This window comes from Apteryx mantelli, chromosome 12 (assembly GCF_036417845.1).
Source record: "Apteryx mantelli isolate bAptMan1 chromosome 12, bAptMan1.hap1, whole genome shotgun sequence".
NCBI lineage: Eukaryota > Metazoa > Chordata > Aves > Apterygiformes > Apterygidae > Apteryx > Apteryx mantelli.
Window position 1 is genome coordinate 22,898,034 of NC_089989.1, and position 25,485 is coordinate 22,923,518.

Here is a 25,485-nt window from a genome sequence, read left to right on the forward strand (position 1 = left end):
CAAGTCTCTGAGGCTTGTATGCCATCGGGGTAATCGCGCATGTAAATCCAGCGGGCAGTCATACGCACGGCTATAATGTCTGCAGCTGCAGGAATGGTGTGTTTTTTTTTTTTTTTAATCAGCTAGTAATTAGGAGTGAGAAGAATGATACAATTTTGGACACCTGGACCTTGAAATAATAATAATAGAAAGCTCCCCCAAATCAGTTATGGATCTTGAAATGACGTGGTTCAGCTTTCAAAACCTGCCCTTACATCCCCCTCATAAACACAGGTCACCCTTAAATTTAGGCACTGTTAGATTTGCGGTTTTGGTTACAAGCAAATCACTTTTGAAGCAATAAACATAAACTGATGTTGTTCCAAAATCCGAAGGGAGAAAACTAATATAAAAGAAACAAAACTAGGAAGAAATAAATAAATATATAACAAGAAAAAGTTACTGGAGCAGCTGTGTAAATAACTTGAACAACGTTAAAGAATAAAAGGAAACTGCCAGAGCCACCTGGGATGAGAAGGGAGTGTAAAATCACTAATTGCTGTAAGTAGGTCTTGCTTGGTGGTTGTGCCTGGGTTTTTCTGCAAACTCCAGGTCTCCCTTAGAAGGCATTTCTTGAAAGACACAGGAAGAAGAGATGAGGAAAAAGAAATGAGGTTATCCCATAAAATAATCTGCTACTATTTGGTAAGTGTACAGGAATAGAAAAGGAAACAATGACTTACTATTGTCAAGACTAGAAGCTGTATGTAGTAATTAACTGCAGGTTTATTTTGTTCGTCAGTGCAGAGTAAATGCTGAGCTGTGTTGAAGTCATCATTGCAAAGCTTTCACGGTTTGGTAGCAGGCTTTGCCAAATTGCACTGCTTGTCAATAAAAGTGTCCTGAACCTCGAACACTGAGTCACGGTTTTGCACCCGGAGCTCCAGACTGGAAGCTAGCAAGGTAAGAGAGGTATAACCTAAAGTCTTGGGAGCAGGAGATCTGTGACTTTGGAACTGGTGACTGATTTTGCCACTCTTTATCTGAATTTTGTAACAGATTTTTTTGAGGCCTTGAACATTCAATAGATCCCAATAATGGGCATATTTCTGTTGTTGCTTGGAAGTTACATACAGTAAGCCAGTAATAGATAATACCTTGTTTTAGTCTAACTAGAGATCTGTTATTTAGGGCGTAAGTATGTAAATTACATTTCTTAGACTTTACTAAAAGAGAATGTGCTAGGAAAAAATATGAGAAGAAATTATTAAATCCTAATGATTATTATTTGTCAAGTGCAATCTTTAAATTGCAAATGAATGCAACGCTTGGAAAAGGAGCCCGGGAGACTTGCGCTAGCCAGGAGCTCCATATTTCTCTGCTGAACCAGTGCAACGCTGAGGCCATGCTGTTTCGCAGACATCAGCGTGCTTTGATCATCACAGAGAACAGAGCTACCTCTAGGGCTCAGGAATCTCCACACTGATTTACTCTGGCATTTGAGATATTACTCCATACAAGAGAGGGGATTTTAGTGATGCTGATACCTGTCCGCGGTGTGAGCTGAATTAAGACCACAGCAACTCATTTCCCATTAGTGCAGGAGCAGTTTCTTTGCTGGGAAGGATCCAGGTTGCATGTGGACGGGGCGTGAAAGGTGTCGAAAGGCTGGATGACTCATGAATAACCCTGTAGCAACCGCATCGCCTACCTGCCCTTCAAGGAACAGGGCTTTGCAGTAGGAAACCCACCTCCCAGCTCCGGCCCAAATCCTGCAAGCATAGGCAGGACTGCTATTAAGCAACTGGACGGAGCTGACACTTGTGTTCAGCTCATCCCAGCACCCTCTCAGTACAGTGTAGCTGCACTGACATTTACTCGAGCTGACGTTTTGCCGTAGTCCCCACAGACAAAAGCGGAGCTATGGCTGTTGTTATCTTGACAATGCAATATAACCTACTTGAACTTATATTGAAATTGTTTTGCTGTCCTGATGCGGTTGTGATTATTGCTGTTACATGCTAAGCACCATGAGCCACCGTCTGGCTAAAAGCTGTACAAGATCAGAGTTACTAGACCATGGGTCTGACTTAAACTGGCAACGAGCCAGCGCTCTGCTGTAGATCTGCTGGAAGGCAGAAAAGAAACCTGGTGAAGAACAATATGAAAAGACTCCCTTTGTGGCAGTATGCTAAGTAGAAAGTCACTGTTGAATACATATGGGCCAGATCCAAAATCTATTTAACACTGTGGGAATTTTTGCATTGACTATGATGGGCTTTGCTGCAATCCATGGGCTCTGCCTTTCTGTATCCAGTGCAGTTAGTACAGTCGCTGTTGTGCAAGATAGGCATGAAATCACCTGCAAGCGCACTACAACTTCTTTGTGCAGGTGGCATTAACTAATCAAGGTGCAAGGCAAAGGGACCATATCTAGTACATCTGCAAGATACTTCAGAGTCCCGGACACATGCAAAGAGTGAGGCTGGAAACAGACTATAAATAGCTAAAAAGGAAATAACACCACTTGGAGAAAATTTTCAGGCCATTGAAACCAAGGGGACTTTAGCTATTGATGTCAGTGGGAAAAATACTGACAAGACATTAAGCACATGAGCTTTGTGAGATTCATAAAGTTCTAGCAGTGAGGCAAAGCTTGCTAATTGTCTATTTTCCAGGGGATTCATCATTCTCAGCATAACATCCCATCCACTGACATAACTGTTGTCCTCATCCTTGTATCTTCCCTTTGCTGTCATATTTTTGCATAAAGGCAGTTGTAAAATCACTGTGCCATGTGTAACTCTCATTCAGCATTCAGGAGGGCTCATACTGGGAGAAGGCAAGTGTTCAGCAATCAGTGCCTACGAACTGAATGCTCCCTGTATAAATATTTTGTCCATTATGGAACATCTGAAGCCAGCCTGGTTCCTATTCCCTTTCCTCTGTGCTGCCATTGCAAAGTGACAGGAATTGAGAAGTTGGTCTAAAGGGCAAGCTGAAAAAATCTCCTTGCAGAGCAGTTCTTCCAGAAGGCCTAACTGCAGTGGCCAATTCTGCATCTCCCTTACCTAGATTCTCTCAAGCATATGCATCAATGCAGGAAAGCACAAAAGTTGCTGCTTAAATCTCACTGAATTCAAGTTAAGTACATCCTTAATAGTAAAGCTTTCCCTATCTGAGTTCCTGAACATGGATCATGGGGAGACAAGGTCCATGGGGAGAGGAAAGTCAATGCAAACTGTGATCCAGCAGGACTGAACCTTTAGAGGGTTCCTAGGAGGAAAGGTCAGCCAGCACAAATTAAAGCGGCCTTGCAGGCCCTGGCCCTAGCTGGCCCCACTGGGTGCTCCCACAAGTATTTAGCAGTGGTCATGTTCTCTTTGACCCTTTGGCAATATTGTGAATGCAGCGTCTGAGACACCTTGATGAGCTCTCAAAGCTTTTGAGATGCCTTTTCAGTTTTCCCCCCCTTTTACCCCGGTCAGTAGGACTTGGAAGAATGCTTGTTCTTGCTCATGCATGATTGATTGACTGCAAGCCATATCCTTCCCCAAATTTCATCAGGGTTTTCTCTGGTTAGTAGATACTTTATTGCCCTTGCTATATGACTGAGTTGATTTGCAGCCTTAAGTTTTAGAACATATTGTTGTAGTAGCTGGGTGACTTTAAATGTGTGCATGTACAAAAACAAGTAAAAAAGTAATTATATTCCTAACTGAAATCTGTCTAAATATATGCAGACAGTATTTTAGATAGACAGTGTGAGAGTATAAGTAAATGCCTATTCAATAGGGCAATGGTGGTCTTATAATTTAATTACGGTCTGAGTTATCTGGTGTTCTAAATTGCTATCCCGTCCTGTAGTAAGAAGACCTAGAAGACTTACAGGAAGATAAAGCACCTCCATGTAGCTTTTACCTGCTAATAGCCTTTCTATCATTGCAAGATCTGGCAAGAGAGTCAAACACCACATTTTCCCAAAGGTATGTAAAGCATGCAGAGCTGACGGAAAGATTAACAAGTTTTCTGTGGAAGGGGTGTATGTCTGCAAGGGTGAGGAGAGCCTTCACTGATGTGCCACTTGTAAATGCATATGAACTCTGTAATAGGTACGGTGCTTTTGCTCAACAGCTGCAATCTTTTCATTGTACCTCTTTTGTTGAATTCAGATAAAAGCACTTCATCGTCAACAAATCTAATATCTGTTCTTGTCCCACTTGAAAGGGTCAAATGAAATTTCCCACCAGAGAACAAAAAAACCTGAAGCTGCCTAGTGAGCTTGGATGGCAACGTGCCAAGAGAAAGGGGAGGAGAGGTAGTGTCTCCAGTGCCTCGGTAGGGCAGTGATGTCAAGAAGCACGAAAAGTGCTATCCAAGCATGCATGCAGTCGCACAGCAAGAGAGGCAGGGATAGTGAGGAGGGATAGCGAGGAGGGAAAACGAGGCAGGGATAGTAAGGCAGCCCGACATGAGCTGTGGATCGCTCCTGAACTGCTGAGGGCAATTCCCCTCCTCAGAGATCCCCATTCAAGTTATTGGATCGAGCTATTTGGGGTTGCAGTTGCATGGGCTCTCTGGCAGTGGTGAGGCTGTTTCTCCTGCAGGCTGTAGCCCAGTTCGCTCAGGACGTGGCCCTTGTGCAGTACTTCCCGATATCTTCCTAGATCCCAAGCCATGAAACAAAAACCCATGAAGATGTTAGATACCAGTCATGGTTTTTACATCTTTCCAGGCTAAAGATATTAGATAGCTATAAGCTCTTTCTTACATTATTTGCACAGGCCATAGAATAATAACACCTAGTGAACTGCCTCGCTGGAAACTCAAGGGAAGCACGTGGCGTGCTGAGGGCCGGGGTTGCGAAGTTAAGGCATAAAGAAAGAGGTCCCATAACGAAATAACACGGAATAGCCCATCACTAACACTCTCATCCCACATCAGGGGTTGGACTGAGTTATGAGAATAAAAGGGACCTTGGCTGCGAATGACTCCGGGCAGCATAAATATGTATTATGAATTTTAGGCTCAGACATAATTAAATGCCATTTGTCAGATCTATGCTTGTTTTTCATCTCATTTGGGTTTTGCAGAATGAATTAACTAACAAACGCTCCTCTGATTCCACCGTAACAAATCATTTCTCAGAATGGTTGCCTCCGAGCAGCGGAGAGAAAGTGACTGGAGGAAGTGACCTTCCGCTGCGAAGTCGTCACGTTCCAGCAGATCCCTGAGTGGCAATGACAGGCTTGGTAATGGGGAGCCCGTAGTGGTGTTGCAGTCTTCTTGATAACTTGTTAATTTATTTAGTGCAGTGGTGCAGCGGAGATGATCTGGAGTAAGGGGTGGGGTGGGCTGAGCCTGGAGGTTTAAACATGTAAATATTCTGGTTTTGAAAAAAAAAACAAAAAAACCTTTCTTCTTCATTGTCACCTAAAGTACTTGGTGACCGGTGCCACTGGCAAATGAATAGACAAACATTTGCACCAGTGCAGCTTTCATTAAAAAAATATAGCAAATGTGTAATCAGTATGTAAACAATTTGCAAAATATAGCAATAAATGTTCTTCTACTGCTCATGCAAAAGCACATTTAAGGCACACCAAGAGTCATAGCACTAGGGACAAATGGTCTACTTGCCTTCAATAGGTGAAAGACAGAAGGAGGTAAAGACCGCAGGTGAAATTACCCTTTCATTGAAATTTAACAGTTTAGCTTTAATCTTGGAGAGTTATCTCACTTTGTTCCAAGACATTAAAACAAAGGTCCTTTCTAGCCTTAGCAAATTATTTCTGTGATGGTAAATGAATGGATTTACCAGCTATGACTCAGCTATATTTTCAGAAGTGTTTAGAAGTGTTCAGGATTTTGTGGGTGATCCTAACTTTAAAGGCTCTAACTTCTTCTTCAAGTACCAAGTTCTTTCCGGAAGCCAGATCCATCAGCAATGACACAAAATCGATACCCAAATATGAAAACATTTGTTTTCTGTTTGGTCACTCACCTGTTGTCCCTAGCAGAAGGCCTCCTACACCTGTATTCTTCATATTGCACAGTGCAAAGACTTATGAAAGCTGTTTGTCCTTCAATGTTAATGAAAATACACAAAAAACACTCTAAAAGAGCTGGAAAGTAACGTGTAGTTTAAATTGATAAGTCTAACAAATAAACTTGATAATATTTGCCCTTCTGTACAGTTCTGTAGACTTTATCCTTAAAATAACTTAAAGAAGATGGAGTAGAAAGCATTTAACAAATAATGTACTGTCATTTGAAAAACAAAACCAGATGGTGATGTTAATCTATCCAGTGACTTAAACATAATTCCATGTGTCTGCAGGAAAACAATAGCCCCCACACAGCACAATCCAGCAAACCCCAAGTAAAATACACTAAGGAGTTTTCTTATGAATGAGAAGAAAGAAAAAGTGCTCTGTGGCCAATTATCTATATGAGTATTAGATGCAAGTACATCAAACATGGAGCATGTATATCAAACATGAACACTGCCAACATCACAGCAGAGTGAGAAGGAAAAATATGTTTTCTTCTTCCCCAGATGGGAAAGCAGTGCTCCAGGCTCTCCACAGCCACCACCTTGAGCCCCAAGCTGCAATCACACTATTCACGCTTACTCGTTCACAGGCGTTCAAGGAATTTGTTTAGCCCTGCATCTTCCTTTTGCTCTTTGCAGGACCTGCACCCATTGCTGCCGCTGAGCTGAGTCCCACAACGTCTGGAGGGTTTGAAGCAAACGCTGGACACCTCTCCTCTCGACCTCCACACATGAACGTGCGCTAAGAACTTCCCCTGAACGTTTATTATCCCTGGTACCATAGTCAACAGTTGGCTGGGTAACTGAGCAAATTTACTTGAACTCTTTATTTTCCAGGTCTTATTTTTCTAAGGAAGGCAATAAATCAATGACAGGAAAAGTACTCACCAGGCAGAAATTGGGTAGCTCCATGACTTAATCAGCACTGATTAATGCCAGTCGGGAATCTATCTCTGCATTTCTTTGGAATATATTTTGGAAAGTCTAGTAGTTCCTAGCAGAGTTTTGCATGAAAAATTAAATTACTTTCATAACCCCGTCTCTCCTTAACTAGCAAGTTCCTTGTGGCTCACGCCATCTTCGCAGTAGGTGCGTACAGCCACTAGCCTAATGGTGGTCAGCGCTCCCTGGAGACCTTTAGTCACGACTTCAGTGCAAGGATGATTGCTGGACATCTCAGTGCCAGGACTGGTTCACAGACAGAGGAAAAGCACTGACAGCAGCAGCCAACTAATATGCTTCTCTTCCTCTCTAGCAAACCGAAAATACCAAACATACGTCAGAGAAGGCTAGCCAGAGGTACGGACTGGAGGATAGAGCTGAGTCAGAAACAAGCCTTATTCTGCAAGGATGGAAGAGCAGCAGTGATTATTTAGGAAGGTCAAGCCTGGCCAGTGAACCTCCCCGTCAAGAAACCCCCCCAGATGCATAAACAATACAGACATCTGGCGAAATCCCGGCTTCACTGCAATCAGAGAGGTTTTGGCACCGACTTCAACACTGCCAGGATTTCCCCTGTAATTAGCAGTGTGCAGCCCGTGTGCAGGGAGGATGTTCCCTCCGGAAGGCTGCTCGCGCCGGGCTGGGAATAGAGTTTACCTGTTCCTACTTGCAGTTACAGTTGCGTTTGTCTCTTTGTATCTTTTAACGGTGTTAGTTTAAGGTTACTCCCAATTAGCTAAGCCTGTGCCCTTTAGGTAATCTTTATGAAGCAAAGAATAAAGCCTAGATAGGCTCTGGCCCCTTGAGTATGAGAAAAATGCTATCTTAAGAAATTTTAGATGCCACCCGCAACCGTAACTCACGTCTGGCTTGTTTGCCAGCAAGATCTTCTCACGGTGGCTGCCGAATGGTCCATCAGCACAACCATTAGTGTGCCTTGAGGTAGAGTGGGATCAGCCACAAGAAGCGATTCAGAGCTGGTAGCCTGATGTGTGGCCAAGGGAGCGTAAACCTCTGAGCGTGCAGAGTGTTTTGCATACCCTTCTTCAGCCCCTGCGAGTCGGGTGGACGCGTATTAGCCAGGGAAATGAAAGCGTTCGACGACATAAAGGCTCAGATTGGTAAGTCTGTCAACACTAATGGGTATTTTAGTTTCTGTACCGATCCAGCCACACACACACACAATATACCTCCACAATAGGGCTTTTCTTTAAAAAAAAAAAAAGAAAGAAATCTGTGTTATTAAAGACCTTAGCTACCTGTATTTGAAGATCGTTGTCTGAAAAGATGAAAACCATACATTTTCATTTCATTTCAGATTAGCATGGTAAACAGCTAGATCTGTTCTTTCAAGTGGAGCATTCAGCTCCATTTGTTGGCTTTGTTGCTGATATTTCACCTCTCTTTTATTTACTTAACATAGTTTGTCAGGAAATTCTCAGTGAGATAATATATCTACATAAAAGACCGGCTTGGGGAACAAGTCCAGAGGTTTCAGTGGGACTGAACCAATTATTTACATCTTTGCCATTTTTGCCTGCCTCTATTCCACAGAAAGCACTCAGAAGAGCTGCCCAACCAGCTAAACATTTTTGGTAGAAAAGTACATTTTATTTTTAGAATAAATTACAGTGTAAACCAGGATTGCACCCACTCATAAAAAAAAAAAAATTAAATTAAATCACAAGTGATGAAAACTATCACTCTGTAAAACAACCCCCTCTCCACAGCCAGGATGGTCTCTGCTGCAAGGCGCTCCCACTATAAAGCAAATTAGCAGATGTTCCTGCTGCTTTTCACCACATAAAACCAGACAAACTGACAAACAAGTCAGTTTGATTTCTTCTAAGCAGCCCAGCAGAAGTGAACCTTAAACAGTGACCAGTCGGTGCAAGGGGGTTTTGGAGGCTGAGCTAAGGCAGGTGATGGAGGACACCTGCATTCTTCAATAAACATCAGAGAGAAAAATGACCTACCTGGCCTGGATGGCTCAAATACATAAGACAGAGCAGTTTCATCTGTAGCCCGTTCTAGCTCGTAATAGCACTAACACCCTGAGGAGAGCCAAGTCACTGGGGTTTATCATCATTCAGCAAGGTGTCTGGGACCACCCCTAGCTTTAAGGAGGAGTCGCACACCAAAGAGCAGGTAGCCACACTGTCACACTGCGGGTACAGCAGCACGGCTCCGGCGCCTGTAGCAGAGTCACTGTAAGTGATGTTGGAAAATAATGATGGAAAGCAAAAATTTTACAGCCAGAGGGCACTTTGTCAGTCAGAAGTCAATGAGAAAGGATAAAGAATGTGAAGGAGGGCAGGAAAAAAATTAATAAGGGTATAGAAATGAGAGAAAATGGGCAGGGAATTAAAAAATAGAGAAACCACAGTGTACTAAAAACTTACCTAAGGAAAAAGCCAGGCCCTGATGTAAAGAGACTAGTGGAATCTCCCACTCACTTTGATGATGGAGGATCAAGTCCTTAGGAAGAGAGGGAAGGCTGGATGTAATGGAAAGAAGGAAAGTACTCCAAAGCAAAAGAAAATAAGTGAGCAGTGCAGTACAAAAATAACATTTCAGTAGCTACTAGGCAATACTGTCACCTCTACACACATCCAAGGACTTACATGACCCACTACACTAGCTGAGGATCTGCTCCATTAATAATAAAAAAGAGGAATCTAAACTATGCTTTTTTTCGATGTGTTTTATACAATTTTAGGGAGTGTTATCAAAGACTCCAGTTCTGGCCAAAGTCCACAGGCATCATAACCTGTGGTCAGGCTCTGGATAGAAAGATCAGAGCTATCTTTGGGTAGCCCCACCACCAAAACCCAGATCAATCAGAAGTTCCTCAAAAGGAAATATTCTACAGGGAACAGCTGAAGATGCATTTAGAGGAAATAATCCACATTCAGGATGCCCTGTTATTAAAAGAATCAGAGAACTATCAGAGCTAAGATATGTCAGGGGGCAACCTCATTGTCACAGGACTGGAGAACTTCTGCTGTAAAAGTAGAAAAACTAGGTCAGTGCTTTTTAAAAAGAGGCAAGCTAAGGGTGGACATCATTATTTTATATACCATTCTGAGGGGAATATCTAGGAGACATGTCAGAAAACTAGTATCAAATACAAGAGCAAATGAAAAGGTTCTAAGAAGAGGAAATGATCGTAAAGTAAAGGCGGTCCAGGCCCAAGAGATATAAACATTTCTACACTTGCTAAGTACTTAATATAAGGACTGGATTACCGAAAGGGCTAGTAGGAGCAACAAGTAAGGATGTGGGAAAGGAAAAGCTTTGTGGGGTACAGCTACCACCTGAGAGCAGACAAATCTGTCTCTTGATCTTAGTCTGTCCCTAGAATTGTCCCAGTTCCAATCTCAAAATTACTTTGAGATTCACATAGATTATATCTCTGTGCAAGAGCCATAGATTAAAGCAACAATTCAGTTTATCACTTGAAGATAGAACTCAGAAGAACATTTGCCTTATAATTCTATTAATATAAATGTAATTACAAGGGCTAATTCTAATGAGAATGTTAACTTATAAGGCTTGGTGGAGGTAGCAGCCTACAGAGAAACAGATGATGCTGGAATCCCTGATCCTTACGTTTGATCAATAGTTCAGTGTTAATAGACTTTATTTATGAGCTGGAGCATATGGTTTGAAAATGAGCCTAATGACTCAGTCGCATGTCCATAGCCCACATTTCTATGTATTCTCTAAGAACTAGAATATTTGCATGTTACAGTTGTCTCTAAAGAAAAAGGAAGAACCTCTCTGTGGTGTTGAAACAGATGAGAATGCTCTTTATTTCCAAGAAGCAAAATGCAAACTATTGTGCAAGTACAAGCATGACTTCCAGAACATACTGCTTTAAACACAGATCATACTAATACTCTTTGTTCTAAATATCTAAGATGTAAACTAGTCACTAGGAAAAAAGAAGTAGATTGATGTAATAGCCTGGAGCAAAGGGAATTTGAAGACAGAGAAGAATCAATGGACTGCGTAGTCTGGGGTTCTTCTAGTGTGTTTTCTCATATCCTCCACAATCTACAGGCAGAATTTTATCTGGTGGAAATAAGCATAGCATTATTGAAGTTGATGGAGCTAAGCCAATTTATACCAGCTATGGATCTGACTCAAAATACATATTTTAATACATATAAAGAAGAAAGGGTTGGAGGAAGTAGTATAAACATAATACACCCAACAGTCCCATTGAACACGAGTCAAATTCTGAGATCCTGTAATAAGTATGATATCAACTCTGTTCCTTAGGAATTTTCTTTGTTTAAGAGTAATAAAATCTTTTTACTGTATTACCTTGGTCCAAGAAATGCCACAAACTTTCCTTCTTTATAGTCCAATGGTTAACAAAAGAGGTCACAATGTGGGGAGGAAAAGTATGAGTGTGCCGTAGTTCTACCCTGGTCCATTCTGTTCAGCGACAGCAAGAAACGTGGTTCAGCTCATAAAAATCCATGGCGACAGAATGCTTAGAAATGTGCAGTTCAACAGAGGATTCAATACGCATGTTTTGAAAACATTCACAGTATCATGAGATCAAGGGTCTTTTTGAAATGTCAGATTAGGATACTGAGACATGCTGGCCCGTCTCCACCACTGTTGTAGCAAATGATATATTTTTGTTGACATGGAAGCAAAAATTTGTCATGACACTGGGAAAGAGTGAGGCTCAGAAGTGAATGATACTGATCAAAGCAGATAAGAGTCAGGAACGTTTATACAGGAGATGCGAACTTGCACACATACCTCGGTCTCAAGCCACCAGACTTAATATGCTGTCTATAAAAATTTGTTGGAGCACCTGTCACAGCATGTACAGGAAAAGTGTTTGTTAGGTCAATCTCACACAAGATGAGCGAGGTGTAGTAGGGGTGGAAGCAAGTCTAGCTGTCTGGAAGAGGATGCATAGCAGTGTCAGATGTTTGCCCTATCTTCTACGGGGCACCAAAAAGCAGAGGCTATGGGATGTCATGGACCTTTGGTTCACCCCAGTATTGCCATTTCTCCAGGTCTTAATGCTTGCATGCCTGGCATTCTTCAACACTTGTCCTCCTGCAGTACTCTGGTAGGAAGGGGTGTGCAGTGTTTGTGTCTTATAGATCATCGTCTGCAGAGATGAAAGGTGAAAACAGGTTTCCTATGGCCAGACCTAGCACTCTGGCCACTGGAAGGAGACAGAGCTCAGGGCTGTCACTGCCCCGTTATCTCCTCATCAATCAGCCCTCGCAGAAAAACAAGTGGCCACATCCTGGCAAAAGCAGCAGTCCCAAGGCTGGTATCACTGTGCTAATACTCTGCTGCACATTTGGTAGTATATATTATAGTGGTATCAGGAATATTTAAGATAGATATTGTACTGCAGAAAATATGATGGGCAGTGACTCTTTTTCCTCCCGCTAGGTACTTAAAACAACATGCCATTATCATAGCAGCTGAGCACTCTGTGGGGAGATCATTCATATCTCATTCCTATACAGACTAGCACAAAAGATTACTTGTATTATTGTGTGTGTCCTTCAGCAGTAGGCTGGCAGTGGATTTGTATTTCGGGCATTCCCAAATGTCACTGTTATTGTCCATGCCATTGTTGTCTGCATTAACCCGAACTTTGAAAGCTCGCTGCCTATCAGACAGCTTCCGCCCAAGCCCATGATCTTAATGAGTAAATGAAGTTACTGTTACTTTAGTTTGTTCTAAATGTTGAACCCAGCATGGGAGCTAACCCGGAATAGTCATCTTGAGAATATTGCGGTGGAAAGTAGAGCGTAGGATTTAACACTGGAAATTAGAAGTTGATCCTACTTCTTATACAAAATTGAGATTGACAAAATTGAGGTTTATCTACATAAACCTTTAAACAAAGATATGGCTCTGAATCAAAATTAGGGAACTGGAAAAATGAAGTTGAGGATTTTGTTCTCTTAAAGGAAACTTGCCCAGCAAGAAAGTCAGAGGGAAGAGCTGTACTGTATAGCTGCCAGAAGGAAGATCTAAGCAGAAATTTTAAAGGCAGCAGTTTCCCTGGTGTGTTTTTTCTAGAAGTCAATTTTGTATAAATCAGGATTGTTTAAAAATGTCAATTATTGATTAATTAAATTTAAACGTTAGTCATCTTAGTTTTAAAGAAGCTTTACACCAAATTGGCATGAATGACCAACTGAAAAACAAAAAAGTCACTATTTAAATAAGGTCTGTTCAAATTGGATCTAATGCTAGGAATGGTTCTGGAGGTCTCTTCCCCACAAGTACGAATAAAGGGGATTTTTGCAAGTCCCTCTCTGCACTCAAATCCATAAAATAGCCTACCTTGAATCTGACTATAAAGAGCTTTTATGTGGCCATCTCCAAAATGTGAGCCTCAAAAGACAGAGTAAGAAAGTTGGAAAGTAGCTTCTGGTTCCAAAAGTGCAACAGCAAAATGCATAAAGCTGAACTGCGCTGTTAGAACAGCAATTTCTAGACTTATGTGGACGTAATTGGGAGAAAGTTAACTGAACTGAGCTCAAGTCTAAAAGAGACACCCTCAGAACATAAACCCAGGAGCGTACAAGCACCCAGCTTGGAGAGAGTGCTGTAGGTAACCTTAAAAAAACCTAACGGTTCACGTGATGTGAAGGTTAGTCAGCTAGAAGGAGCCTCGCGGTGAGGGTGCCGCCCGCGCTGCCCGCCGGCCGGGCGGGATCCAGCCCTTCGCACCCGAAGGGGAGCCCGCCGGAGGAGGAAACGGGGTGGCAGCCCGGGCCGCGCTCGCACGGCGTGCGGTCGGGCTGTCGGAGTCGAGCGAAACGAGAAGCGAAGGGGCGCCGCGTTGGCGTGAAGCGATGCGTCCTTGCAGGCGGCTCCAGAGCTGAGCCCGCACTTAAAAACAGATTGACATTTATCCGGGAGGTGAGTTTGTTATTCGGTAACTACAGCATTTTCTATTACAGTTGATAAGGGAAAGAAGATTGGATCTTGGTCAGAAATATAAAAATTCATCTCCTAGCAGGGGATAATAGCAGGAAAACAGGGGCAGAAAACTACTGCAGATTTAGCGGTGCAGCAAGATGCAGCCCGCGCACGGCCGGGGTATCCGACGGGCATCGCCTCCCTCCTCGCCCCGCCGTGCCGGCCGCTGCTAGGGCCCGCTGGCAACTTCGGCTGTATTTCTGGGTGCATTTTTCTGCGTGACACCCCCTTCCTTAGGGAAACAGGCAGGCTGCTGTCCCCTGATGTAGAAGTGAGCCGCTGAGATGCAGGACGAGGCTAAATGACTTAAGGTCACACGGAAAGTCATTAGAGAAACAGGGACAGTGGCCCTGCGCCCCGAGACCTTGATCTGGTGGGAGAATCAGGGTAGAATTAGGATTAGGACCGAAGCACATTATGCACAGCGTAAATGAGTAAATGAGGTGCTAGTGGTACGCCTGTGTGTGGGTGCATGTATATACACATCCATAGATAGAAGCAGTGAATGTATATACTGCCTGGTTTTTGCAACTGCACGTTAGGTAGTGCAGAAACCTCAGCTTTTTGCAAAAAACCCCAAACGCTTCTGTTTCAGTGTATAACTGTTGATCTAAAATGGGAGTTCTTGTTTTCTAATTCACAAAGCTTAAAAGATCGCTCATTTTATATTAAAATGATAGCCTTTGCAAGAGACCTTCAATCTAATTAAAGCCAGGAGATTAGCATCCCTTAGAATATTTGCAAAGACTGCAATGTGAAGTTAATGAAATGTGCACACTTTTATAAAGCTTTAATTTTTAATGAAATAAATAATTCAGGATATATACCTTGCGCCTCTGCCTTACCTGCTTTGTCCAAAACTGGGGACTGTTTACAAACAGCACTAAGTTGTGGGGTGAAGAAGACAGAGGACAGGGTAATTAAAAGGCCTGCTCATAACTACCGAAGTCTGTCTCTATGGCTCTTGTATTCAGGCTCACACTTTAAGGATTCCCGATTAATAATAATCAATAAGAATTTACTTTTAGAGTGGCATTTGTGTTTTTAGAATGTGTATATGTATATGTACATATACAAATATATATATATGCGCACACACACACAAACATATGCATATACACACACACACACACACACACACACACACACACACACACACACAGATATACAGATTTTATATATATATAAATATATATATATCTCCATATATATTATATGTGGAGATATATATATATATATATCCAAAAAACAGTTACAGCCCAGGGAGCTTAAATAAAACAAGAAAAAACAGAGGGAGAACATGGGGGAGAAACCGGCTGAGCTCGGCAGCCCGGGGAGCCTTTCGCCCCCCCGGCAGCCAGGTTCAGCATGGGTCAGGGATGGAAATCCCGAGCAAGTCCAGCCCGCCTCGGAAAGGCTGGGCCCCTCGAAGGGCGGCCCTGCTCTGCCCCAGCCATGTACACCCTCAAAGAGCTGCTTTGGAAACAGCTACATCTTTAAAGCCATTTACTGAATGCAAATCTCTCCCCTTGGCACTGCTATCTCTGAATTTTGCATTGGACAGCACTGGCTAATGCATTCAAAATAGTAATTTTTTATAGTGCCAGCCCTACTTTACATTACGCTTACTGAGTCTTTCCGAAGCCTAAATGTTAGAATATCCTAATCTTGCTCTACATTTTAAAGCTGAAAGATAAACCTGTTGTTTAATGAAATCCACAACACTACAGGAATAGTAACCATTGTGTTTCTTCATTTCAAAGACCGGCTGAAATCTAACATCTGGTGTAACTGTACAAACCTGACCTTAGGTCACGGTAAGTATTGTATTGTTGATGATGGATACGCTTTTTTCATTACAATGCTGTCTCCATTCTTTCAGCATCCATGCTGTGAATCCCCAGTTATACCTAGGGCTATTGATAAATACTGATTTTTAAAATACAATTCCTTTTTTGCACTTTTAAACATAAATTGTTAGATTTTTCTCAAATGGCTTTTCTAGCTTGTTGTCAACAATATGCTATTATACGAGCAAGCTCTTCTGCATGATAGCTTTCTAACACACGGTGATCAAGGATTGTGCGTCTGAAGATGCAGCTATGATCCTAAAAGGATGGTGTCACACAAAGGTGATTCTCTGTGTCTAGTGCCTTTCCCCTGCACTTTCCTCTTTGGATGTTCGTTTTCTTGAAGCCCTTGTAGGAATAGGTTTTAAGGTTTCAATTGTCAAGCAGACGCGAGCGCATGTGAATGTGTCTTTGCACACTATTGTTTCAAGTTTTGAGCCCCAAATGTGGAAAAAGAGGCACTGTGCAACGCTGTATTCCTAACGTTCATTATTTCCAAGGCCAGTATGGACCAGACCTACAACTGCAAATCATCTCATAGTACCGTAACCAGGATGCCCAGCAAGCCCAGTGACACACCAGTCTAGCAGTGAAGATACTGCCCTGGTAGGTCAGAGCTTGGTGAGACCCAACTCCATGAAAACCGATAGAAGTCCTGCCACCGAACTGGGGGAGGGAGGGCAGATTTTAATGATGATTTTTTTTATTTGTTTGCTTTGCTGGACCCTTCTCCAACATGCAGGAAATGTTTTCTTTCCTAATCCATACACAAGGTTGCAATGCAGATACTGAGCTCTCCCCGGGTGCTAGTACTGCTTCACGATGTTACTGCATGTGCAGGTAAAGTGGAATATCCTCGGCTCGTCATACTGCCTATTGAGAGATGCCGAATGAAGTTTCGGCTCCCTGAAGTCCTTACACGTCAGCTAAGCCAGCACTAAACAGCACAGAAAATGTCTGAAAGCATGGCAGTTACATTTTTAAGAAATATCTATTCATTTCACTTCTGCCAAAGCCAAATACGTTTATAGATTTGTTCGTAATTATTTTTAGAGCAGAATTCTGTTTGTTTGACAATATCTGAAAAATGAAATACCTGGGGCAACGTCTCTGAGTGCAGCTGGTACATCTGAAACGCGGGGAAATACTTGCTGTAATTGTGAGGGTTTTATTTAATTCCTCTGAACGCAGAGTTAACTCATTCGGTGAGGACGGCGTGTTTGATGGGCCGATAACGCGACCTGTCTCTGCATCAGGCTGCCAGAGCCCATCCTGCCCACCCGGGCAGGACTGTGCTTCCTAAAGGCTGAGCACACCGGGAATACTTGGGTTTTCTCCGCCCGTTCGGTTTACCGAAACACAAACAGGCATGCCCATATGTGAGAGGTACTGCTTGGTAATCTTCTTTATTACTCCAAGTGTTAATACTTTGCAATCAAGCACCATTTTTTTTAATCCAGTGACCTCAAAGTACTTCGCAAACATTTAATTAAACCTCTCCGCCTCCGTGTGCAATAGGTACTGCTCCCTTTGGCCGGATAAGCAAACAAGGGTGTAAGGAAGCGCCGGCAATCCACAGCTTGAGCCCTTTCCAAGGTTTTTCCGATGAGGCCGTCGAAAGCAGAGGCGTCCACCGTCGGTCACGGCTGGCATGTGCAGCGCCCTGCTCCCGGCGCGCCGGGTGGCGGGGAGGGAATCCCGATCCCTGCCGCGGCAGGGGCTGGCGCTGCTTTCCCCGCTGTGGCTCAGCCGGGCGGCTCAGGACCCGTCAAGGCGGCGAACGCAAACGTATTGGCGGGACAGTTAACAAACCCCCCCCGTACCCTTCCTGCCCGTTCTGCACTTTACGTGACCTCTTTCTTTCAGCGGTAAAAGTAAATTGAATTCAGCACCTTTAAAGACCCTGTCTGGATCCATAACGTTCATAACTGCGCTGTAACCATGAATGAAAAGCTAAGAGGGAGCATGGTTTGTATCATCTGAGGGCTTTTTTGCGTTTTATATGTTTACGTGTACCAGCCAATGGTCAGCAAATAAGCGCCACAGCTTGTAATGAAATGTTCGAACCATCTGGTTTAATCTGCGATTTAATTTCCCTGTAAAACGGTAAAGTTGTTCCGATAGTTGGGTTGGTATGGCTGCTTTATACAAAAAGCATTGAGCGTCCCAGAGCAATTACACTGCACCAAGCACATGCTATGGGCACTGTATGCTGTGTTGTTATTGTGTTGCATTAAAAAAATAAAAACCTTCTTAATACAGCAAGACTTGAGTTTTAGGTCTTTTTTTGCTAGCAACAGGTAGCAGATGCTGTGGGCAAACATCAAAGTTATTTCCTCCTCCGGTTCCCTTCGCTCGCCCCCGGTGAGGTGGTCCATTAGCTGCTGGTTAGCCGCCTCCTTCAGCCCCAAATCTTCCTGGATTGCCAGGAGAGCCCTGGCAGCGCGGTCAAAGAGGAAAGGACCTGCTCTCACAGGGCCCTTTTTCGAAATATATGTTTTCCCCCCAAAAATATGCATCAGACGAGTCAACCCCTTGGAGGAGCGGAGCCAGTCGAGAGCATCGTGCCGGCACTGCTTTAGTGCCGGGCTGCAGCCTGCCAGCGCAGCGGGGCTGCTGCGCTCCAGCGCCTTCTCCCGCTATGATGTGCTTTATTAACAAAACCACCGTTCCTCGCAATAGTAAAATAATAAAGCAAAACTAAGCTGTCTTAAATTATTCTACATCACTTCTGCCATCGTTTTTCGATCTTCGCCAACAGTCTCATTACAGCGCGGGATTAAAACCTCTGCTCTCGGTTATGGCAGTGCTGAACATAGCAGGTTGGTCCCCCCCATTTCTCCTCTCCCCCATCACTTCCAAGCTCTCTTCGGGGGCTGCGCTGAAGCAGCACGACAGTAAAGCACGCGGTGCCAGAATTGTCCTCACGTCACTTCTTTTCAGCCAGACACAAACTAAAATATGGTTCCCTCAGCGGCACGCAGCCCAGTTCCGCACTTCCAGCGGCACACAAAAGCTTCCCAGAAGACAGGCTCATTTCTCTGTGCATCTTCCAATTGCAATTAAAGTTAGGAAAGTTTCAAGAAGGCGGCTGGGGAGGAAAGACAGTAATTTCCAAATCTGGTGTGAACCTGCACCTGATGCTGCTGCACCCTGGGGCCTGCGAGCTCCCCGTGCCCACGTACCCGGGTTGCACTGGAATTAGCCCATGCACAAACAGCAATTTAACATGATTTCCATGCACACGCATTTCACACCCCGAACGCAGGAGCGGTGCAGCTGCGGGAGCCCGGTGCTTTAGCGAGCCCGGAGCCCAGCGGGGAGTCGGGGCTAATTAACTCAGCGCCACGGCATCCTGCCATCGCTATATGGCTTCTGGGACCCCGGCTAGTATTTCTGCCCAATCGCCTGGTGCTCTGCGTGATATATCAGCCCGGTCACCGCAGGCGCAGGGGCCCTGGCGAAGGAGGGAGCGAGGCAGGGATTGCGCCCGCCCGCCGTCCCCCGTTCCTGCGCTCTGCAACGGGCACTTTGCATCGTACCCGTGGACACCTTTCTCTCGGCGTTATTTGGAGTAGCGTGTGCTACTCGCCGTGCGTTTTCCTGAACATAAGCTGGAAATTAGTGATTTTTTTACCTTACACAGCTAGTATAAAAGCACTAATATCCTAATGAAGAGTCTCACTTAGCTAAATGCTTCATACAGCTGAGTAAAACAAAGAATTTTACTAGAGCTTAACCCAGTCGTTAATAAGCTTTTTAACCCTGACCTTTCAAATCAATGATCTACCACTGGTTTTACCTTTCAAGAAGGAATTCCATTTTCAAGTGATAAAACATATTTTGCACTCCTTACAATCTAATGATTATTCTCAGCGTTACTGGATATATGAGGCCATCAAACCATTAGAAGGTATAAAATGTATTAATGTACAGCATTCACGGCTACATTTGCTTTAGAGTCAATAAAAGGGAAACAATTTATAAAGGGCATTTATGCTCATTACGGAATATCGATAGATTGTTTCCCCCACCATTTCTGAAGTGTTAAGAAGGCTGTTTCCCGAGCGATGGGCGGGGATTTGCACACCCTCCGCTCCTTGCGTACTCACCAAACTCCTCTGGTGCAAGTCCCTCCGGTGGTGCCCACAAGTCCAACCTTCCCGGGACGCCCTGCGTCTTCAGCATGGATTTATCCAGAGCTGCCGCGTGAAAGCTTAGCAGACAGCGACGGTGCTTTCAGCGCTAGACATTAATTATTGAAAGGCTGTGGGCAAACTGGGTAGAGGTTAGAGAAGAACGAGGGAAATAATGATTATTTGCGAGGAAGGGCAGGGTCAGCGTACACAAAATGACTGGGCAAGCTGGGCAGAGCACCCTGGTAAGAGGCAACGGGATGAGCAGGAGGATGGTCAAAGAGTAGGGGAGAAAAATGGAGAGGAATTACGCAGGGGGTAGAGGAGGATACGGGAGCACCGAATTACAGCTAGAGGCAGAAGTTTCATAGTTTGTACTAATGAATAACTTGATCAATGGCAGAAATAAAATCTACGAAGAGATGAATGATTATGGCACTGGCCTGAGTCTCAGCAGACCTGGCCTGGGATCAGGCTTTCTGCCTGACTTTTGGCCAGCCACCTAGATTCTCGGTGCCTCAGTTTCCCATCTGTTAAACAGCAATAATAGTATTTCCTTTCTCTCTTGCTTGTTTCAGCAATAAGTCCTTCCGCCAGGCGTGGTGTCTTTCACTGTGCACGTGTCTAGGATGTGGCCCGCTGAGGTGAGACCAGACCAGCAGCAAAGGGGACTTCCACGCCACAGAAACCCGCTTGCGATTTCTGATGACTAGGGGACTAGCTGTATGTTATAACTTATTCATCAGATTTCTTGATATGGGTTTGTCAAGGACAAAAGAAAAAAATAATCAGCTAGTCTAAATTAGAGAAGGAAAGTGATCCTCTTCTCTGTTCAGATTTGCAAGGTATGAACTTATCTTCCGAAGCAGAAACATCATAGTTTGAGAGGATGCAGAAAACAGTAACTACGGTACAAAATCAGACAGTAGGCTTTCTCCATTTCTGAATTTTCTGTCTGTCCTGCTCTGTGTCTGTCTGGCCTCTATGCATTGACTGACCTTTCCAACGTTTCTCACTGACAAGCCACTGCCTTGATGCACATAGTGGTTTCCCGTGCATGCATGTACTCATGCCCATCTGGTAGGGTGACGCTGTGCCCACTCACAGACATACACCCATTGCAGAAGAGACTAGGTGACATCAGTTGTGGAGCACTGGTTTGAGAGGACAACCAGCAAATATATAAAATTGCATCTCAGCTGCAGAGCCTTTCTGCTAATAAGCTGCTCCAGCTTTGCTCCAGTAAAGGCTGCTACAGCATCCCCGCTCCAGGCCCGCGACGAGCACGGCCAGGACCTCTGCTCCTTTGCCAGACACAGTAAGAAGAGAGCAGAGCACCTCCAGTTCCAAGTAAGTGAATAAATTGCACTGCCAACTTTGTCTTGTGATGGCCAACATCTTGTCTCCCTGAGACCTGGGCTGATGTCCCACAAAGCTAAAAATCTCAGGCTCTAAAACCCGAATGCAACAGGCAAGAGACACATCGGATCCATCTTCTGAGGTATCAAATGCAATGAGGCAAGTAAATGCATTTGAGAAGTCCTGTGACCAAAGTTATAAAAATTATTAAATTTATCAAAGTTTGAAGTTGTGAAATCTCATTGTCGTTTTCCCAGAGAGCTTTGCTTTTAGCCTACAGGTCTCTTCTTTGGAAAATACAGTGTCCAAAAAGCTTTGTTGTCCTAAAAAGGACATGCCGTAAACCCACCTCAAAAGGCCCCGCACACCTGGTTTCAAGCACAACAGGAAAATGAGACCATACCTTATCATAAATATGCATATGTGACACCAGAGCCTGCCGCACTCTTGGAGGGATGCCATAATTGACGGAACGAAGTACAACAAAACTTCACATCACCGGTGGATCAGAAGAACAGAGGTAACCAAAAGGCTAGAAAATTACAGGTTTACTGACATTCTCCTCAACCTTACCCATTCTTTATTGAAAAGAGATAATAACTATCTATAGCCGAGCTGTCTTCAGACTCCATTCATTGCCTTTTGCTAGCCCAGCTGAGAGGTGCTATAATATAATGCACACCGGTATCTGGCATGTCATTTAATTACACCTTCAGCTTGCTGGGAAGATGTTTGAAGTGTCAAGGTAAGCAAATTATAAAAAATATATTTCCCCTTGCTACAGGAGAACCCCTGCAATGGCAAACGGAGAAGCCGGGGCTCGCTCCAGCCGTTACTCCGGGTCCGCGCGAGGAAGGTGATGCAGGGGAGGCTAATTCACGAACAATTCTCCCGCTCGGATAGGGCACCATCCGCTCCAGGCAGCCGGGCTCTAATTCCCCAATATGCACCTGGGACTTCTTAGCCAAATAAGCCACTGGTGAGACAGGAAAACAGCACCATCGGCTGCGGCAAAGTTGTGCCTTATTGCATCAGCTGTGAATATGCCCCATTCCTTTGACAAAGAAGGGAAGAAAAAAAAAGTCAAGGGCAGTAAGATCAAGGCCAAGTCACCCCAACTCAAGACCGAAGCAGAGCTTGCTGTGGTTCGTCAGCTGCACAAGTGCATTTCCCACCGGTGAGCGGCTGTAAGCAGTTCACCATCACCTGAGACAAGAAGGACGATAAGCTAATATTTCTGTGTCAGCGGACACTTTCTAGCCCGTGCGACTTTAGCTCCTGAGCTGAGTCAAGGAGCTCTTTTAAGGCCAACAAGCTGATCAGCAAATCAAGTATTCAGGCGTCACATTCCCCTAGCGAAGTCTAGTGATATTCTCCATGAGCCAAGGGAGAGACCCGCGTGTCAGGGAGTGAGCTAGTAATTAAAGACTTCGAGTGTCTTGTCACTCCTGTGTTCCTGCCGCGCTACGCTTGTAGGGAAAAAGAAAAAGAAAATCTTCACTCTCATTTCTGTGCTGTGACTCTTGCTCGGGCAAGAGGGCCCTCGCCATCACCGCCGCTTCGGTGCCGCGGCGAAGGACGCGCGGGAGCCGGGCTCAGCGCCTCGCTCCAGACTGACCGCTGGGCAGCGGGAAAGCGGCGCTAGCCTTACTGCTTCCTAAAACAACGGCAAACCTCGCTCCTTCGACCTTGCAGCCCAGCGAAACAGAGCAGAATGCATTCGGGCTGCAAGCATTGCAAATAGTTTAGCTAAAAGAAATAAATCACATATAACTTTTCCTTTTGTGTGTGTGTGGGGGGGGGAAGCAGAGGGGGAGGGGCAGGAAGGGGGAAGAAAGTTCATCGCAGATATTAGTCACCTTGTTTTGTTCTTACCAATGGAAATTTCTCAGAAACCAAAATAAAGGGTGTGGTATCAGAACCCGGAGAGAATAAAATTAGCTAGAACCCACATCCTAACTTTTGAACCCGATGCACGAGCGCAGGTGTCTGCAGCTGAGCACGCTCTTTCTCTTTGAGCTCATCCGAGGCATGAGTCACTTCCACCAAAAGAGGAGGATGCCTTGATCTGCGCGCAAGCGAGCGCTGGAACAGCAGCTGTCGGAGCAAATACAAACATTCTTGCCAAGGATCGTAAGGATGGAGTTTATCTAATATGTAAACAACCACCTGCTGCAAATGAAAAATTACACCCACAACCACCTGAATAAGATAAGCACACGATGGGGGAAATGAAGCGACAGATTCATTATTAATTTGTTGGAACTTTTCAGCCAAACATCTCCTTTGCAGCAGAACGGTGGGATGCGCGAGGAAACAGTACTGCTCGCCCCCGATCTGCTCAGCAGCATTTATTTTTCCTAAATGATTTTTCTTCCTTTTTTTTTTTTTTTTTTTTTTGCTAAGTCTGGTAGAGATGAAAACACAAGCCCAAAGAAGCTAATTAAAAGCTAAATGAAACCACATACAGCTGTGCTACTACATGGCTAATGAACATGCAAATATATACATATGACAAGGACATAATGCAGACTGGCTGCCTTGAGTGGTTAGTGCCGATTTGCAAGAGCTGGAAATGCTATTGATTATAACTGAGGTAAACTTGCCTGCTCCAGACATCAGAGTCAATGTAATCATCACACAGCACGTGGGAGTGCAGCAGTGAGCGTACGCCTGACGATATGGGGCGCCGAACATCAGCACTTGGAGGTGCCTCCTGGCCTGCCGGGTCCAGGCTCCTCGTCAGAGGGGCACCAGGGTCGTATCATCTTCCTCTGGCTCTTGGCATACTCCGTCTTGCCATTAATCACGATTTTTGGAGCTGTGGGTTCTAGCTGGGATGTATTTGTCTCCCCTCCTCACCGGGCAAGGTGCTGACGCGTGGAAGACACGTTGCTGGGAGGCCCAGGGCTATAGTCAACACATGTAAAGCAAATTCTCTTCTGCTACACCATCGTGAACCAAGGTCAATGGCTTTTCCTTACTAGGAGTTAAAAACAGTCACCCAGTCTGCCATGAGACTATAACATAAAGAAAAGAAAAAAGAGTGAGAAGCATCAAAATATGGCCTAAAATGAGTGCAAATAAGCAATCACTGGTGCCTTCTAACTTGCATCCGGGCAGACCACCGGCAGGACAGCCCCAGGAGGCAGGTTTGCCTTCGGTCCCAGGAGCCTGAGCCAGGACCCCCATGCAAGGTGTTGTCCTCAGCTAAACTTGCCCTGCGTTACCAAGCACATGGGCGGCACACGCATTGAGTGTGTTGGGGCTCAGCCCTGCAAGCAGCAGCTCCCCACAGATGACACCAGGGGCTTCGGCCCCCTTCCCTGCACATCCCTCCCCTGCCATGTCTCTGCCGAGGTGGTACCAAAACGAAGCAAAATTCGTTCCTCCTCCACGACGACTGCAGGAATGATATTTGGCCTCTGGGGGCTTTCCAGGCTGGAAGAGATGTTTTGGGGAAGTGCAGAGCAGCCTTCAACCTGGTGAAGATGGTTGAGCCCTTGGTGGTGGACAACCAAGGGAGACAGCACCTGCAGAAACCAAATTTGTGCTGCACACAATGGTTAGTGCATAAAAATTAATCAAGTACTACAATGACTTGCTTTATTCATAATACTTAATGGTCATGTAATAGGAGTTTTTATTCAGCAGTTAAAGTTCATAAGTGCAGGTTTTACATGTAGAAAGGTATTATGCTGATAGTTTAATTACACACCTTTCTGCACACCAAAGGAAATGGGTTATGCAGGTTTTATAATTAAAGAAGGACTTCTGAGGGGAAATGAACTTTGCAGTTAGCAATATAGTATTTGATTTTTATCAGATGTTTTTGTTTTGAATTTACCGGCATTCAGCATTGCTGTGAACATGGAAGAACTCTCCAAACTGCTCTAGGTGTCGCGGGGAAGCTTTGAAAATGCAGCATGAAGTAGCAATATGTAAAAACAGCAAGGGTGATCACGAGGCATCGACACCATGTGCTTGGAAAGCCCTCCAGAGCTCTGCCCGCCTAATCATATACAGCACAAGGCTGTCTAGCATGGCTAGGAAACGGGGGGAAAAAAAACTGAACATGTAACTGAAAAATAAACCCTAGTCTTTGCCAAAATAATAAAAAGAGCTTTATTTATTTTTTATTTTTTATTTTTTGCTTTCAATAAATTTCATGGCCAATGAA

At 44.3% G+C, this 25,485-nt stretch overlaps 1 long non-coding RNA gene across 1 annotated transcript; it reads left to right on the forward strand.

Annotated features, from left to right (window-relative positions):
* The first annotated feature begins 815 nt into the window (after positions 1 to 815).
* On the forward strand, positions 816 to 7,678 carry LOC106483814 (uncharacterized). Its single transcript, XR_001292469.2, has 4 exons — positions 816 to 942; positions 3,847 to 3,965; positions 6,674 to 6,833; positions 7,290 to 7,678. It is a non-coding gene; the product is annotated as an uncharacterized lncRNA (long non-coding RNA).
* Positions 7,679 to 25,485: the final 17,807 nt, after the last annotated feature.